The 11,220-nt window shown below is 35.1% G+C and overlaps 1 long non-coding RNA gene across 1 annotated transcript; it reads left to right on the forward strand.

Moving 5' to 3' along the window:
* The first annotated feature begins 8,346 nt into the window (after positions 1-8,346).
* On the forward strand, positions 8,347-9,953 carry LOC147642424 (uncharacterized). The gene is made up of 3 exons (XR_015262787.1): positions 8,347-8,602; positions 8,724-8,829; positions 9,743-9,953. It is a non-coding gene; the product is annotated as an uncharacterized LOC147642424 (long non-coding RNA).
* The last annotated feature ends 1,267 nt before the right edge of the window (positions 9,954-11,220 follow it).

Consider the following 11,220-nt stretch of genomic DNA (forward strand, 5'->3'; position numbering starts at 1 on the left):
CAATACTGCTTGGTTGTAAATGGTAGTAGAAATGGAAGGATGTTTACTTTGGATGTTAATATGCCTCAGATGAAGGCATCCATGTTTGTGCATGGAACCGGTGTCATTGTAGAGATATTGACATGTGGCATAAGCACATTGGTCATGTGAATATATAGTAATGACTCAAGTCTATATAGGCCCATAATATTGTTACAAGTTTGCCAAAGTTTAAGGTTTTCCAAAATATTTTTACAAGTTTGTCAAAGTTTAAGGTTGATGGTATACATAATGTATAAATCGTGACACTAGTGCAAGGCCATTAGATTATACATTTGGATATATGGGGACCGACCGAGACTGTAAAAATTGTACATTACAGATATTATGTTACATTTATTGATGATCACACTAGGAAGGTGTGGGTTTATTTTATGAAGGAGAAAAGTGAGATATTTGCTCACTTTTAGAGATTTAAAGCCTTGATCAACAAGAAAAAATGTATGCAAATAAAATACTTGAGATCAAATGATGGGGGAGTGTATTTCTCCAATGAGTTCTGTGGTTCCTTGAGAAAGCAGGGAATTAAGAGACAGCTCATATGCAGGTACACTCCAAACAAAATGGTGTTGCAAAAAGGAAAAATAGGCACATTGTAGAAGTGACACGTCTCTTGATGTCTAAAAAGAATATACCATATTGTTTTTAGCTAGAATCAGCGACAAATACTATTTGCATTATAAATAGGATCCTCACTACAATTGGTCATGGTATGCCACCTGAATAGAAGTTTATAGGCATAAAATTAGATGTGTATCACTTGAAAGTATTTGGATGTATCACATATGTGTATGTTTCTGTGCATGTTCCTGAACAAAGTGAGAACAATGTTGGATTCAAAGGCAAAGTCCTACCACTCATGAGATGTGAGTAAGCAGAGATGTCGTATTTGATAAGATGAGTAGGTGATATGCACCAGTGAAGGTATTAGAAGATATAGATCTAAGAAGTAATGATGATGCTCCACATGTAGAGTAGCAAACACAGGTGCTTAGTGGACCTGGAGAGTTCTCTAATAGTGGTAGGCTAAGGATATATGTAGGTACTCATGTATCACACAAAGGGAAGGAAAATGTAGATCAAAATTGTGTGCCTAATTTATTAGTAAGTCACTCATATGTGGATGGTGACTTCAGTGGTGGATGGCTTTGAGTAGAGCCTTGATGAGGAGCTTGGCATTCCGTTAGTGGTTACTCCTAGTTTAAGGAGAACTAGGGCTATTTTGAGGACACATGGCAGTGATCCAAGTGTACATTAGTGGTTACTCCTGGTGGAAGGAGAACGAGGACTATTTTGAGAACACATAACAATGATATACAAAGAACCAGGGCTATTTTGAGGGCACATGGCAGTGGTCCAGGTGTACGTAGGTCTACGGAGAACCAAGGATGTACATGGTAGTGATCCAGGTGTACGCAGGTCGCTACGAGAGATATATACCTTGTTGACAGGTTGAGATATGATGGATATACATCTCATCATTATTCTTACATGGTTAAAGCAATACAGGAGTTGAAGCCCATTTATTTTAAGCAGGCACTTAGAAATAGAAAATCGAAAGATGCCATGAATGAGGAGAGCATTGGACATAAATGTTACATGGGAGTTAGTGCTTTTGCCTAAGAAAAAGAAGGAAATTATATGTAAGTGGGAGTATAATATCAATCATATGTCAAATAAAGTAAGATTAGATGCAAGGGTTATGTATAGACCTATGGCATTGACTATAAGCTTGGTTGTGAGAGAATGGCAACTGTGAGAGCTGTCATTGTTATGGTTGTAGGCAAAGGGTTGCTCTTTACATCACATGGATGTAAAGAATGCTTTCTTGCATGGATCATGATTTGTACAAAGAAGTATACATGATGTACCAGGGTTATGAGAGTGATGCACACCTCGATTTTGTGTGAAGGTTATGCAAAGCCTTGTATGACTTGAAGCACACACCCAGAGCATGATTAAGCAAGATCAAGGGGTATCTTGTTACCATTGGATCTCAGATATCTAATGCAGATTTTTCACTTTATGTGAAAAAGACATATAGAGGGATGGCATGCTCTTAGTCATTTATGTGGATGACTTGATTATCATTGGTGATTGATGCTGCTGACATACATGATGTCATGATGCTTTTGAAATAGAAGTTTGAGATGAAGGATTTAGGTGAACTCCAATATTTTTTTTGGGTATAGAGGTGGTGAGATACCTTAGGTGCTACTATGATGGCTTGTGCGGTAGCTTGGATTCAGAAGCTACTTGGTGATATTGGGTGAGCCCATGGATAGAGTTTCTATCATTTATTGTGAGAACATGAGTAGCATATAGTTGGCCAGTAACCTAGTCTATCATGTGGGGAATAAGCACATTGAGGTGGTGTATTATCACTTTATGAGGGAGAAGGTTCTAGAGTAGGTGATGTAGATTTGGTATATGTCATCGTAGAGAATCAGGTGGTTAACATCTTCACGAAGGCACTTGGTATGGAGAAGCTCCACATGTTTAGAAGCTTACTTGGAGTTTTTTATGTGGAGTTAAGTTCGAGGAGGAGTGTTGAGATATCAAGCTCAACTACTATTGTGGACATTGATGTCATGCCTCCTCTTGGGTGATAGCCTCTGCACTTATGCCACTAACATGGTTGGTGAGATTATGGTTGATGTTCCACCAATGGGACAAGTTATGTGATAGATATAGCCACTTTGGAGTACTAGAATTATGGCATAGTTATAGCGCCAGCTCATGTAGTCGAGTTCCCACTATGGACCAACCTTTATAAGTTATAACAAGAGAGAAATTTCCCTTATAGATCTTTAGTTTATGGTTGTAGAGAAGAGAAGAAGATAGAAGAAAATTCAGCCATCCATCTCTCTTGTATCTTGCTCTCTCTTGTGTATGTGTGTTTTCTCCCTCTCCCCACAATCTCTTTACTCATGACCTTCTTACCATCTAACTTGAAATAAAAATTTGTAGGTGGATCATTGGAACATCAATGGAATATCCTACCTAAGAAACACAAGAGGACAATTTTTCTCCACACAAATTGTATAATCATGGCCTTCCTAACCAATCTTGACATCAATGGAATATCCTACCTAAGAAACACAAGAGGACAATTTTTCTCCACACAAATTGTATAATCATGGCCTTCCTAACCAATCTTGACATCAATGGAATATCCTACCTAAGAAATGCAAGAGGCCAATTTTCATCCACACTAATTGTATCATGGCCTTCTTAACCGATCTTGACATCCACCATTACAAAATGCTTGGGACCTTGAGTGTCTTGATCTAAGCTCAACCAATCACCTTTGATAGGTCTCCATCTTTTGTACGTGAATCGCATGCATAATGTTTCTTGACAAAGTATCTACCGTAAAAACAAAGGAAGTGAGTACAATTTCTTATAGAATATGCATAAATTTACATTTGGCATAAGTTAAAAATGAGCCAAAACCCACACATTCATAGCCCCAAAATTAATTATTTAAAAATTTTATCTAATTACTTAACTTTTTTTCCCCAAAAACGTATGTTACTCCAAATAATTTAAAGCTTGATTCTAGGACTCATCATGATTGGACCATGTACCACAAACTATTTTTGGGCCAACTGTAGGCCTCCCAACCAAAGGTTGGTGAATTGGGGCTTGCTTTTTGAAGTAATAATAGCCAACTCTTTGTGAGAGGCTCAAGACAGAACTTATCTTAAGTGGGTTAGTCAATTGGGCCTTATCTATTCCAAAGGAATGGGGTCTGAAAAGACAAGCCCCATTTCTCATCCTTTGACTACGAGGCCTGGAGGGCTCATATGGTCTCCAAAACTTTTGTGGTGTATGGTCCACTCATGACGGGCCCCTATATCAATTTTCATGCCATTCTGAGAAAGTTAAAAAACTTAAAATTTCATCATACTTTATTCTCATCTTGTGCAGTCGAAAATTAAAAACAATATGCATGTGCTGTATTTTATGCTCAATCTAAAATTTAAAAACTTAAGATTGAGTTGTGTTTTGTGTTTAATCAAAAATCAAAAAGATTATGCTTGGATTGTTTTTCATGCCCGATTAAAAATTGAAAGATGATCTTGCATCGTGTTTCATGTTTGATCAAAAACATAAAAGACTTCTTGGATAACATTTCATGCTCAAACTAAAAATTAAAAGGTCAAGCTTACTAAGTGTACTATTTGCTTGTATATATTTGCTTGTATAGGATGACACACCACTTCAAAGTAAAGATCACCCATGATATCAAACACTACAAATGCTTTCACATTGATAATTTTAAATCTAGTACAAGTGATTTAAAGTTATCAAATACAACACATAGCACCTTAACTAGCCCCCTAGTCCCTGCCAAATCTAGGTAGTTGAACCTTCCCCAAACCTAGTCAAGGCCATGGATTATCCTATTTAGGTCGGTTGATATGGTGGCTTTTATTTCTTGTGAAACTATGCTACTTTGAAAGCACTTCAATCACGTCTTCACTCATTTTTTTGGTTTCTTTCATTAGGTAAAATTTGGACTCAAAAAGGCCCCTCTGACCAATTACTACAAAAACAATGAGCTAGCCAATGAGAGTGTCGGGATTCTAGATCCTAACACTGATGTAACATAGATCTTTCTGGCAGATTTGGCCACAAATCTCTCAAGGTTAAGTAAGTGGAGTGTAGTATTGGAACCCCACATAAAAAAATAGAGAGATGTCAAATGTACCTTGTGGTCCTCAAAAAAATTCACATGGAAGTTTGAATTACGAATTTCATTTCATATCAATTTTTTAATGCTCAACTTTTCACTTTTTCCCCTTTTCCATTTTCTCCCCTTTTTCCTAGGTGGAATTCATTTTCTCCATATCTCCTACTTCTTTGCTTCTTTCTCTATCAAAATTTGTAGGTAGAGTTTCATTCTATTTGGACAAAATTGTGTCAGTTATGACCATTTTTGCATTTTGTCCATCTAGTTACTCTTTTTGTTCGCTCGTCAAATTTTAGATATAGATTTCTCTCTATTATCTATAACTTCTCGTAGATTTTTGTCTCGTTTAGATTAGTCATGGCATCCATGAGTTTTAATGCTTACAATGATTGGCTCTTAATGCCCTTCTATATTCAAACTTTTATGTTGCATATTGTGGGTTTTAATGCATTGTTATTGATTATGTTGAATCAAAGTATTTCATTAGTTTAGAGTTGAAGTAATCAAAATTTCCATTTTGTTATTATGTTTACATTTTACTATTTATAGATTCTTTTATTGTTATGTCAGTTTAGAGTTGAAGTAATCAAAATTTCCATTTTGTTATTATGTTTACATTTTACTATTTATAGATTCTTTTATTGTTATGTTGGTTTCTAATGCATTGTTGTTGATTATATTTTAGGTTATGTTGAATCAAAGCATTTTATTAGTTTAGAGTTGATAACAAGTAATAAATTTTCCATTTTGTTGTTACGTTAAAATTTACTATTTATAGATGCTTTTGTTGTTATGTTGGGTTCTAATACATTGTTGTTGGCTATGTTGTAGGATGTGTTCAATTAGATTATTTCATTAGTTCAGGATTGGTTAAATGGGTAGTAAAAGTTTTTATTTTGTTGTTGTGTTAGAATTTTAATGTTAGTAGATGCTTGGTTCCAAGCTGCATTAAATCTAAATAGTATTGTGCTTGTGTAGGGTTGGTAGTTAGGATTGTTATTTTGGTCTTGAAAGGTGTTCACATGAGATGGTTAATTCCATTTGGTTGTTTTACATACTTCTTTGTAGCTTGTGAAGGTTTGAAGAAAACAAAAACCACATTTGTATGTAAGGCCTAAAGTGAGGATTGGCTGGTCCACTTGATGGGGCAATAAATGGGATATAAAGAGAACCAATCATAAGGATATACTTGAATGTTGAGTGACTAAATTTGATGCTACTTTTAGGTAATAAGTTATCCCAAATGTAAATTTATGCATATTCTATAAGAAATTGTAGTCATTGAACATTTAGTTTTTATAGTAGGTACTTTGTTTCTTGAAAACTATTATGCATACAATTCAAGTACAGAAGATGGAGGCTTGTCAGAGCTAATTATTAGAAAAGCTTAGATTAAGACACTTGAGGTTCTAAGCATTCAACAATGGTGGATGTCAAGGTGGGATGGGGAGACGATTACAATTAGTGTGGAGGGAGGGGAATTGGCCTCTTGTATTTCTTAGGGCAGCATTAGAGTCCACTGATGTTCATGACAGTGATCCACCTATAAATTTTTATTTCAAGGGTGGTAGGAAGGTCATGAGTAGATAGGAGAACTCCATGCTCTGTGCACAATGTATTGCTCCCCACAAAAAATATAAAAGTTAAAAAATGTTTTTTCTTATATTCAAAGATTTACAATTTGGCTACACATATACATCTGGCATACACATGTGCAAGTACAAAAACAATGTGCAAATAGAATCATTAAGCTTAAAAGAATCATCAAGATTTAAAGAAACTATGGCCTGTTGTTGTGGAAGCGACCATCTGCGGGCGGTGACTAAGTAGCATGTCCTTCTTGGTGATATTACCCTCTTTGCATGGACAACGCGGCATACACAATGTCACCAAACATATCCACCGGGTATATTTCGATGGCTTCTTGTGTAAAGCTTCCAATTCTTGGGATGACCCCCACTGAGTAGGAGCATCACCCCTCGATCTTTGGCATGAAAATCTTCCTAGCTCATATCGTTCATGATCTCTTGGAAGAGATGAGAGGACATGGCCTTCATGATGAGTAGCTCCATCATCCTTGTGGTACTTTCTAATTTCATAGAGGGTGTTGATGTGAGGTTTTCACCAATGTTTTTATACAGTGGAGGTGGTTATGGTCTGGTCTTTGGGGGTTCAACTCTCATGGTAGTTTGCTTTTGGTGTAAGCCATGGTCTTGAAGAGGAAAAATGAGAAATGAGCCAAAACTCACATTTATATATGTTACTTCAAATAATTTGAAATCTTGGGAATCAAGGTCTTACCTATGTGAAGTCACTCTTAGAGTGAAGTAGTGTGTTTGTGTGTGAACCACCTCTTAGGATATTAAATAATATCTAGATATTTGTGAATGTATGACATATGTAGTGATGTCACAAAAGAACCTTTGTAACCTATAAAGGTACATGTACTTTCATGGAATGTATCAAGAAAGTGTCAGATCATTGACTCCTCATGTACTTTCACTTTTCCTCTCTATTGTATTGACTCTCTGTCTCTCCCTTCCTGTGTGTAATGCCCATAGCAAGTGTTACATCATTGACTCGTGCAGTTGTACTCTCTTTCTACGATGTTGACTCTCTCTCTCTCTCTCTCTCTCTCTCTCTCGTGAAATGCTATAGCCACAGCCATGTTCCCCTTTGAGCCCCCATAGTTGGGTTGAAGCTTTACATTTGGTATCAAAGTTGCCCGCCTGTCTGTAGCCCACTCTCTGCGTGTTTTCCCAGCAATAGCCACATCTCCATAAGTCCTCTATTGTGCCCACCACCTCCTCTATTGTCCCTAACCTAGCTAATGTGCCTGCCATTTGCTCTCTACATGCTATCCATCACCTATCTCACGATGTCCTCCTCCTCTGTTGCCTCTAACCTGGATAATACGCACGCCATTTACTCTCTGCATGCTATCCACCATGCGTAATCTATCAACCATCCCATGCTAAGCTTAGCGTAGCTAGATAAGCCTTATGGATCCCTATTAGAAGGTGTTGCTAATAGCAACACCTAAATCATCAAAAAAATAGTAAAAAAAAGGGGCAATAAAATCAACGACCATAAGCATAGTCTAGGAGGCAACTTTCAAAGCACAAATGGAAGCATCTAATAGGAAAGTATAAAACCATTTGGGTCATTTTTTATTCTTTTGCAATATCTTGCTTAATCAGAGCACTAAACCCGTGTGTGTGTGTGTGTGTGTGTGTGTGTGTGTATGTATGTATGTAACGCTTTTGCTACTTGTGCATTTTCCTTATAGGAGGAGTATCTTGAAAGTACGCAAACATATAGGTCCTTGAGACGATATATATATATATATATATATATATATATATATATATATATATATATATATATTCATAATAATGTACATATAGCTATTTTCCTTACTCTGGCAGGTATGCACGCGACGCAGAGATATAGATTAGTTCATATAATTCATACATATATGTACGATTACTTTAAAGATAGTGGAAATTGATTTACTGACGCGTGATTACATGTGTGCGTTTTGAAGGATTTATTAGGGTGGTTTTAATACTTACGCTAGTAATTTATTTATTTATTTTTCTTTCACTCTGCACAGGGTCCATGTCCATCTAGTGGTGCCGCAATTGAATATGCAGTGAAGGAGTTAAAGGTGAAATTTGATTAATGTCATGTCATTTGATCAAAATACTAAGGGTTCTACTTGTGGATCTATTTAATTTTTTTTTCTTACGTGTGAGTTAAACTAATATTCTAGGTAGAGCATCTCTTGGTCATTGGGCATAGTAAATGCGAGGGCATTAACACTTTGGTGAGCTCACATCATGACGAGAAAACCCACTTCAGGTGGTCCAAGCCTTGCAAAACACGTGATTAATTATTTAAATGATGATGGATCATGAATCAAATTTGTTGAATTATACTAAATCAATTTGCATTATGCATGTTGTTTGTTGCACACACACAGCGAGTCTGTCAAGAGTTGGGTTAAGATCGGAGAGCACTCGTGCAAAAAGATCAAAGAGGTCCACTCATCTTTGAGTGTTGAAGAACAATGCTCATTATGTGAGAAGGTGAGAAAAAATTAAGTTGATTATTCAATCAAAGATAAGTATGCTTTCTAATAAGTTGGTTTAACAATAATGCTTCATAATGTGGAGATATTGTGTTGATCTAACTCATGTTACAGTAGAATCTTAGATAATGTTATGATTTTATAAGCTAATACTATCTTATAAGATATTACTAGTGGGACATTCCAAATTTCCAATGCTACCCACCATGAGGTGTCATATTAAATGGTCAATGTAACTCCAAGGTCTATAGACATCAAGGCTTGAATTTGTGGTCTCAAAGTTTTAAACACAAATTTTTCCATGTGTAATAATAAATATATTGAACGTATAAAAAGCAATCTAGTATCAACATTGATAGATCTAGCGAGATAGACGGTAAGGATCTCAATTTTACACTTTCATTAAATACATAAAGATGTAGATTAAATGTTATCTTATTAGATAATACTTACTCTACTAAGTTAAATTATCCCTTGTTTGCTATTATAGGTAATTTTGGTTAATTGGTTGATTAAACCATAATGCTTCCATAGAAAATTCAGATTATTAAGTTGGTTTAGCCATTGCTATCTAGAGATAATAATTACTAATGTAAAAAATTCAAGAAATTTTAATATTATAAGTGTGCATGATTAGGGCTCGTCATATGGCTTATTTGCTGCCTTGACTAGGGGTGATACTCAAGTGTGAGAATTGTGACTTTCCTGGAGGAAAAAAGAAGTCCCATGTAATTAAAAAGTACCTTGCCATAACCAAGTATCATTAGATTCATGGATGAAGAAAATTCATTTACTAGCAATATACATGATTCATGGATGAAGAAAATTCATTTACTAGCAATATACATGATTCAACCCAAGTACATATTATCATAAGCTAACAAATCAATTTGATTTTTGATATGGTCCAGGAATGTGTGAACCACTCTCTCCACAATTGTCTGACATATCCATTTGTAAAGGAGGCTGTCTCTCTGAGAAGAAGCTGTCTCTCCATGCGGGCTACTATGACTTCACCAAGTGTTCTTTTGATCGTTGGGGACTCAACTACAAGTACTCTGATGTTGAAAATTTTATCTAGAAACTAGATATACACACCTCATTATATATGAAAACACTGATACTATAGTTTGCTATCGACCACCTTTCATCCGCTAATATACAAATGCATGGCAAGTTTATTTAAACTTTCCTAATGCATATCATAAGCATCATCTTATATTATTGATGTTATGTGTAAATGAGTCCCCTCACAACTTTCCCTGGTTCTTCATTTGTATTGGTCTGTATATAACATTCTGTGTTATATTGCTATTGAATAATAAAAGATATGAGTATTCCTTTCTAATGTATTTCTTATTCACAAGATTAACAAGATGCTAGAGTTTATTAGGATGTGTGGCAAATAATGGTCACTGTGTCATAATGATCATTTAACTAAAGTTGTTAAACTATGATATTGAGTACATGCATATTAATAATAATAACTTTTTAGTTTATGATATGTATGCTTATGATAATGATAATAGGTTGCATTCGTTTGTCTACACAACATTCTAGCTTTATAGAGAAAATTACCAAGAAAAACTAAAACTACCAATTTTTCTTTGATTTAAGAATGATGCTTTCATACTGATGTCTTTGTTTATGAGATTTACAACATTTTAAGATTATCTAGGAAAATCGATCCCTTTACATAATGATCATCAAGTATAGTTATGTTAGCAATAATCTAAAAATCAAAGGCATAAGACTGCAAAATCTCCTAAAATCGTCATTTTTAAACCCATTATTTACTACGGCATGCAAAGGTTCCAACAATGGTACACACTTTTGCAATCATGTACTAATTTATTTGTATTGCTGATTGTAAAAGGATTACATTTGACAAGGGAATGTTAATATGTTTATATTCTCAACACAATATATTTATAAATATCCAACATTTATATACTAATTTTATTGTCTTGACTATTTAGTTTCTAAAGCTTGTGTAGGTACACAAAGTTTGTTTCATCAATATGGGCCTTTACAAGATGCATACCCACATTATGTGGCTTTGGTAATTACACAATTAAAAAAGCAAAGCAAGACTGCACCCATATTTGCCTATATCTATTGATATAACCTCCCAATGATAGGGTATTTATATATTGTGTTATATTGAGGGCGATATTGAGAACTACACCAAGGGTAAGGTCACAGAGCTTGCCAAAAGCTAAAAAATTGTGAAACTTTAAGGACAATTAAAATAAAGTTTCCCAATATTCCTCACTACTCATTTATTACAAGTGAGATTTGCAAATATCATATAGAGGTAGCATTTGCTAAACATTTGCTAAGGTGCATCTATTTGTAATATTGCACGCCAAAAAGATATTTAAAGTGA

This window comes from Cibotium barometz, chromosome 1 (assembly GCF_041138505.1).
Source record: "Cibotium barometz isolate CiBa-2024 chromosome 1, ASM4113850v1, whole genome shotgun sequence".
Classification (NCBI taxonomy): domain Eukaryota; kingdom Viridiplantae; phylum Streptophyta; class Polypodiopsida; order Cyatheales; family Cibotiaceae; genus Cibotium; species Cibotium barometz.